The following is an 8,524-nucleotide window of genomic DNA, read 5'->3' on the forward strand; positions in this document are numbered from 1 at the left end:
AATGCAGATACTGAGAGGTTATCATGTTTGGTCCTTTATCTACTTTTGGCACACATCTCCCATCCCGATCGATTCCTCCAGCCATCATTTTCTTAGTGATCCCTTCTGTATTCCAGCTGCCTTCTCATGAGGCAGGCTTCCAATTATGGAGCAATGAGTGCAGTCCTTCTATATCTGTTCCTCTTTTTCTGACTCATTTCACATAGCATGATACTCTCCATATCTATCTACTAATAGACATAAACAAAGGAGACCACATCAAACTAAGAAGCTTCTGCACTTCAAAAGGAACAGTGACAAAAGTACAGAAAGAGCCCACAGAATGGGAAAGAATATTTACCCAATACCCATCTGATAAGGGATAATATCCAGTATATACAAGAATTATATAAGAAAATTATATAAGAAATTATATAGAATTATATAAGAAAAAACCTCCAACCCTATCAAAAAATGGGGAGAAGAAATGAACAGAAGTTTCCTCAAAAAAGAAATACAAATGGACAAGAGGCACATGAAAAAATGCTCCATATGCTCACCAGAGAGATGCAAATCAAAACAATGAGATATCATCTCACACCACAGAGACTGGCACACATTCAAAAGAACAATAGCAACCAGTACTGGCGTGGATGTGGGGAAAACGGGACGCTCTTTTGCTGTTGGTAGGAATGCCGACTGGTCCAGCCTTTCTGGAAAACAATATGGACAGTCCTTCCAAAACTAGAAATTGAGCTTCCATATGACCCCCGCAATACCACTTCTGGGAATATATCCCGAGGGTGCAAAAAAGCACAGTAGAAATGACTATATGTTCATTGCAGCACTGTTCACAATAGCCAAAATCTGGAAACAACTCAAGTGCCCTAGAACAGATGACTGGTTAGAGAAACTTTGGTACATTGACACAATGGAATACTATGCAGCTGTTAGGAGAGATGAAGTCATGTCACTGTTCTCCCTTCTCCCCACCTCACAGTCTCCTTTCCTGTCAATGAGGCTCTCAAGTCTAAGTTATTTTCTCTTGGTTACTCTTAGTATAAAGGTTGAAGCATTGCATGATTACTCCCGGCACAGTCTGCAACCTATCACTTGATTTGATAAGAAGGATAGTTTTCAAGTAAGAAACTACTTGGCCCACCTTTCCCCGAAAGCTCGGGGTTAATAATTTGCTGGAGGGGCTGGAGTGATAGCACAATGGGTAGGGCGTTTGCCTTGCACACTCCCGACCTGGGTTCGATTCCCAGCATCCCATATGGTCCCCTGAGCACCGCCAGGAGTAATTCCTGAGTGCAGAGCCAGGAGTCACCCTTGAGCATCGGCAGATGTGACCCAAAAAGCAAAAAAAAAAAAAAAAAAAATGCTGGAATATAATGATTTTGACCCCACCCATGTATGGCAGAATGGAGCACTGGCTAGGTGTGATATCGAGAGATTGATATACATTGCTATTTTAAAGTTCTCTAAATAGCTGTAAGGGAGTCATTTGTTCTCCTTTAGGGATTTGAAGGGTTAAGAATATGATATGGAACCAGAGCATAGTACAGTGGGTAGGGCATTTGCCTTGCCTGCAGCTGACCCATGTCGATCGCTTGCATCCTATATGGTCCCTGAGTACTGCCAGAAGTAATTTTTTTTTTTTTTTTTTTGCTTTTTGGGTCACACCCGGCGATGCACAGAGGTCACTCCTGGCTCTGCACTCAGGAATTACCCCTGGTGGTGCTCAGGGGACCATATGGGATGCTGAGAATCAAACCCGGGCCGGCTGCCTGCAAGACAAATGCCCTACCTGCTGTGCTGTCGCTCCAGCCCTCCCCAACCCCCCAGCAGTAATTCTTGAGTGTAGAGTCAGGAATAACCCTGAGCACCGCTGGGTGTGACCCAAAAAGCCAGACACCTCCCATGAAAAAGAATATGATCCAAAATCAGTTTTTGTCACTAGATTAGGGGGGTAAATTAGATATGATTAGGGGATTTAGAGATGGCTAACAGGGTTTAGTAAGCATGATTTTTATGTGGGAGGCCTAAATTTGATCCTCAGCACCACATGATTCCCTGTGCACTGCCGGAAATGACCCCACCCCCAGTTAATACACCACGAATAGCCTTTGGGCAAGTCGAGGTATGGCCCATAAATACACCACCACCAGCAACAACAAAATAGATATGCTATTTCCTGTCCAGTGTGTGATTGTTTGAATCTGTAGTTTCAGCTGGACGCCCAAGATAACATCCAAGTGATGATGAACACTTTTTTGTGTATCTCTTGGTCTTCTTATGTTTTCTTTCAAGATGTGTCTATTCAGTTCTTCCCCACATTTTTTGATGGTTTTTGTTGTTATTGCTGTCTAGTTTTGTGGTGCTTGATACATATTGGGTATTAGCCCTTTCAGACACAGTTCTTTTTTTTTTTTTAATTTTATTGAATCACCGTGAGATAGTTACAAGCTTTCATGTTTGGGTTACAATCACACAATGATCAAACACCCATCCCTGCACCCCATCCCATTACCAATATCTCTGGTATACCCCAACTTTCTCACCCTCCCCCTGCCTCCATGGCAGACAATATTCCCCATACTCTCTCTCTACTTTTGGGCATTATGGCTTGCAACACAGACACTGAGAGGTCATCATGTTTGGTCCATTATCTACTTTTGGCACACATCTCCCATCCCGACTGATTCCTCCAGCCATAATTTTCTTAGTGATCCCTTCTCTATTCCATCTGCCTTCTTCCCTCCGCTCATGAAGCAGTCTTCCAGCCATGGGGCAATCCTCCTGGCCCTTGTATCTACCGTCCTTGGGTGTCAGCCTCATGTGATGTTATTCTATACTCCACAAATGAGTGCTGTCCTTCTATGTCTGTCCCTCTCTTTCTGACTCATTTCACTTAGCATGACACTCTCCATGTCAGACACAGGTCTTAAGTATGACACAATCAAAACATTTTGCGTGGATTCATAATCTTTACAATAACCTGTCAGACTGCTACTATTATTATCGGATTTTACAAATAAGAAAAGCAGGGCACAGAGAGTTTCAAAGTGTCAGGATTCAATTGGGAATAAACCCATAAATGTTACTCTAAAGATTTTGTGCTTATCCATCACACAAACCACAAACTTTCTCTGATAAAGTTAATGTGTAGACATGTGAAGAGGATAAGGGATGATTTAAGAAAATTAAAGTATTATGAAAATTTGATCTCTGATGTTACTAATGAGTATAAAAGAAAACAGTGAGCTTTCCTTTTCCAAATACAGCATCCAATACAGTGTGTGTGTCTGTGTGTGTGTGATAGGCACACAAAAGTGATTACGATAAATAAATTAATAAGTTGATTCAATAGCAATCTACTTTGCATTTGCATTCTCTCATATGGCTTACTTATTTTATTTGTTTCCTTCCTCAAAAAAACAAAAACCCATAAACTATCAGCCAATAAATGTATGCTCAGTAATTCCATTAAAAAAGAATAAAAACAAACAAAAAAATCCCCAGCAACAACAAAAAGAGCTAAATAGTGTCTTTAGAAAAGCAGAATTTTCCAATGCTATTGATTGCCAGGGAAATTTAAATTTTGTTTCTCTGGCGCCCTCTGGTGCTCTGTGGCCAAAATTAATCAAGAGCACCAATGTTTCCTGGAACTGAAATATGAAACTAAAATCTGAATATATTTTCTGACATATATATGTATATATGTATGTGTGTATATATATATACATATATATCTCATATCCCCACTGTACTTTTTCTCTCCTTATCAGTTTTTTTTTATAATTTATTTATTTTTAATTAGAGAATCACCGTGAGGGTACAATTACAGATTTATACACTTTTGTGCTTATACTTCCCTCATACAAAGTTCGGGAACCCATCCCTTCACCAGTGCCCATTCTCCACCACCCGTAAACCCGGCGTCCCTCCCACCCTCCCCTATCCCATCTCCCCCCCACCCCACCCTGCCACTGTGGCAGGGCATTCCCTTCTGTTCTCTCTCTCTAATTAGCTCTTGTGGTTTGCAATAAAGGTGTTGAGTGGCCGCTGTGCTCAGTCTCTAGCCCTCATTCAGCCCGCAACTCCCTTCCCCCACATGGCCTTCAACTACAATGTAGTTGGTGATCGCTTCTCTGAGTTGCCCTTTCCCCGGAACGTGAGGCCAGCCGCGAAGCCATGGGGTCAACCTCCTGGTACTTATTTCTACAGTTCTTGGGTATTAGTCTCCCACTCTGATATTCTATATACCATATATGAGTGCAGTCTTTCTATGTCTGTCTCTCTCTTTCTGACTCATTTCACTCAGCATGAAACTTTTCATGCCCATCCACTTAACTACAAAATTCTTGACTTCCTTTTTTCTAACAGCTGCATAGTATTCCATTGTATAGATGTACCAAAGTTTCCTCAACCAGTCATCCGTTTTGGGGCATTTGGGTTTTTTCCAGATTCTGGCTATTGTAAACAGTGCTGCGATGAACATACATGTGCAGATGTTGTTTCGATTGTACTTTTTTGCCTCTCTGGGATATATTCCCAGCAGTGGTATTGCTGGGTCAAATTCTCCGTATCAGTTTTTAGCCCCTCAATTCCTGCTCATAGTGACTCACACAACATAGAAAGTGCATTTATGTGTTTGGGGCTGTGTCCCCTTGAATTTTGTGGGAAGATATCTCTTTTGGAATCTCTCCCATACCTGTCTTGAATTGAGATCATTCCCTATCCCTCAGACTAAGGCACTGATTTTTTCCCTAAGTAGACAAGCTGTTGGAAGCTCTCTTTGGATGAAGGAAGTGTGCCCACTGTCCTTTCGTTTTCATTTTTACTAAAAGGGGCTTGGTCTCCAGCGTCTTGCTGGCCATAGGTCTCATAAGTGACACTGTGGGAACGAAATTCAAGCTACAGAATCACCCTCCCTTTTAATGACTCAGTCCTTTTTCTTAGCCGAAATTGGATCTTCCTTTGCTCTGCATAAATTGTTTCCCAAGAAGCAAATAGACTTAGGGTTGTCTTGTCTCAGCTGGTTAATCAGGTTTGTGTGTTTCAGATTCTTAGACTCAAATAGGAACCTGCATTATCTTGGCATGGAGCTCAATAATTATGTCTAATATATTAGTAATATACAATTATCATAACATAATTAATAGCAGTAACCGACTTCTGTATAAGTGTTTAATATATACTAAATACATAGCTGATTGCTTTACATGAAACATCTCAGTTTTCATGTCTCCTATTAAGTAATGTTACAATCCTTGTTTCACAGATAAAGAAATTGTTTACAGCTTTAAAAAAAAACAAAACAAAACATGGGGCTGGAGCAATAGCACAGTGGGGAGGGCCTTTGCCTTGCACACGGCCAACCCGGCCAAGCCAGGTTCAATTCCCAGCATCCCATATGGTCTCCTGAGCACCGTCACGGGTGATTCCTGAGTGCAGAGCCAAGTGTAACACCTGTGCATCTCCAGGTGTGACCCAAAAAGCAAAAACAAAACAAAACAAAACAAAAACACCTGGTTTTACAGATAAAGAAAACTTGAAGAGACATTATAATTTGGTTTCATTTGGTTTGGGGGCCACACCCAATGTACACAGGTCTTACTCTGGGTGGGCTTGGGGGACCATCTAGGGTGCTGGGAATACAACCCAGGTTAGCTGTATGCAAAGCAGATGTTTTACCCACTGTCCTCTCTCTTGGGCTCCTAGAAATTTTAGGGAATCTGAGATAATTTCTGAGCTAGAGGACAGATGTTTAGAAGTTGGCTCTGATGCATTCTAGCTAGGTGACAAAGCAGAGACCCCTGATCTGAAACACTAAATATCATATCAAGACAGAACCATCTTCCAGTTTCAATGTCCACAAGATCCAGTACTACAGAAGAATCTATTTTCAAGTTTCTCTATGATTCTGTCTTCCTTATACCTTAGTTGTATCCTCACACTCTTCACCATCTTTACTCAAGTTAGCGTGAATGAATCTCTAGACCTTGGCACAAAGCAAGATAGTAACAGCTTCCAATTTACTGATCCAAAAAAAAAAAAAAAAAAGCATGCTCATAAGAAACTTCATCTCGGTCCACGTTTGAGAGGGTTTCCTTGGCCTCCTTTTCTTGTGCTCTTCTCTGTCTACTTGCCCTGAATTTGGGAGACCCTGATGCCTTAGGGGGCTGTCACATGATCTTAGGACCTTGATACTAGCCAGCTGCCAGAGAAGATCAAGGGTTTGTCTTTCTTGGAGTTTCTATACCCTCTGTACATTCATTTGGCGTTTAATGTGTGTTGATCTATAAAAGATACGGGCACGTTTTATAATATTGTTTAATTTGCACTTTAGGTTTCCCAAGTATTTGTGACTTTCCTTTTCAAGTGAGAGTGAATATCTCTGCTTTCTTATTCATCTCAGAAAAATTGGTGGTGTCTGCTACAGAATTTAGTGCGCATTAACCAATCAATAGGTATCCACTAACAAGATTGACCGAAAGTATTTTCTATTAGGCAAAATGCCAACTAAGCTGCTGTAGCAAAATTATAGTGGCTCAAATATGACGGAAGTTTATTTCTGTCACATTGCATGGAGGTGAGCAGATGGTCTAAGATGGGGAGGTATTGTAGGAAGGTTTCCAGAAACTCACTTTCCAACTCTTTTTTAAAAAAATTACTTAATTTACTTGTTTTTTGTTTTGGGGGCCACAACCAGCGATGCTCAGCAGTTACTCCTGGCTCTGCACCCAGGAATTACTCCTGACAGTGCTCAGGGGACAATATGGGATGCCAGGGATCAAACATCAGTTGGCTATGTGCAAGTAAAATGCCCTGCCCAGTGTACTATTTCTCCAGCCCCTCCGATTTAAAGCACTCTTTAAAGCAATTTTTATTGAGCCATTTTACCACTTAACATCTACTGAAATGACTAAAATCTAAAAAGATTGATGATATTCGGTGAGTAGGAGAGTCAAATTGTATATATATACTACCAAGAGCTCCTCATTATTCCTCACCTTGGTAATTGAGAGATAAGGCACATGTCCCCCAGAAGACAGGTAAAAGCATGCTCATAAGAGCTGTACTCATAGTAGTGCCAAATCAGAAACATACCAAATGGCCACCAGCTTGAAGGTGATTGAACATGTGGTAGGATAGTCGTGCAGTTCTGCTACTCAGTAGTAAAAAGGGTCAAAGTACTCATACATGGAATCATTCACACTGTTTTACTCATACAGCTCCTAAAAATGATCCTTCTTATGGAGATCATAATTGCCCTTCAAACAAGAGGGATATTTTTGTTTTACAGTGCCAGGACTCAATAACAGGGCCTCATATACAGGAGACATATCATCTACTTCCAAGTCATATCTGAGCCCCTTAAAAACATTGCATTGATATGAAAAACTTGAGATACAAAAACATATGCTGTATAATTTCATTTATGTTCCATAATAGGCAAAACAAATTTATATTCATGGAGACCAGAAAATGGTTGCCTTTGTGATGGGATGGTGCTCAGATGACCTGAAAGAGAAAGGCCATTTTCTGGAATGACTCTATTTCATATTCTTTTGGAGATGCTACCTAGGTATATGCATTATTCCTACCATATGAATATTAATTTCTAGGATGTGTGCACTTTATTGTAGAAATATTTTTTTCTTATTGAGTCACACTCAGTGATGCTCAGGGGTTACTCCTGGCTCTGCACTCAGGAATTACTCCTGGCGGTGCTCAGGGGACCATATGGGATTCAGGGTATTAAACCCGAGTCAGCTGCATACGTCCTACCCACTGTGCTATCACTCCGGCTCCTGTGCCACAATTTTTTAAGAGGGAAAGAAGAAAAAATGGTCTCTAGAATACAATTAATACTCTCTACAACAGATGTGATGTGCAAAATCTTGAACAGTGTTAGCTGACAAGACTTTAAGGTGTATTTTAGTAGAAGTACTTTAGGAACTAAATAGGAAGAGCTAAATCCTCACCACAGGACGGTAGGGAACAAGATACTCTCCTTTGTACCGGCTCCATTTAGTAAGCAACAGAAAGTATCTCTGCTTAGCTCAGGCAGTAAAGGAATTTTTTGGAAAAGTTAAAGGAGGTATAAGGAACAATCTCTAAAAACAGGCTGGAAGTAAAGGAGACAAAACTCAGATAACATCCCAAGATTGAAAACCTGGACAGTAGATACAAGGGCCAGAAGGATTACCCCATAGCTGGAAGCCTGCTTCATGAGCAGAGGGGAGAAGGCAGATGGAATAGAGAAGGGATCACTAAGAAAATGATGGCTGGAGGAAACAAATCGGGATGGGAGATGTGTGCCTAAGTAGATATTGGACCAAACATGATGACCTCTCAGTGTCTGTGTTGCAAGCCATAATGCCCAAAAGTAGAGAGAGAGTATGGGAATATTGTCTGCCATGGAGGCAGGGGGAGGGTGAGGAAGGAGGGGTATACCCGGGATATCGGTGGTGGGTAATGTGCACTGGTGGAGGGATGGGTGTTTGATCATTGTGTGATTGTAACCCAACCATGA

Source organism: Sorex araneus, chromosome 6, assembly GCF_027595985.1.
Source record: "Sorex araneus isolate mSorAra2 chromosome 6, mSorAra2.pri, whole genome shotgun sequence".
Classification (NCBI taxonomy): domain Eukaryota; kingdom Metazoa; phylum Chordata; class Mammalia; order Eulipotyphla; family Soricidae; genus Sorex; species Sorex araneus.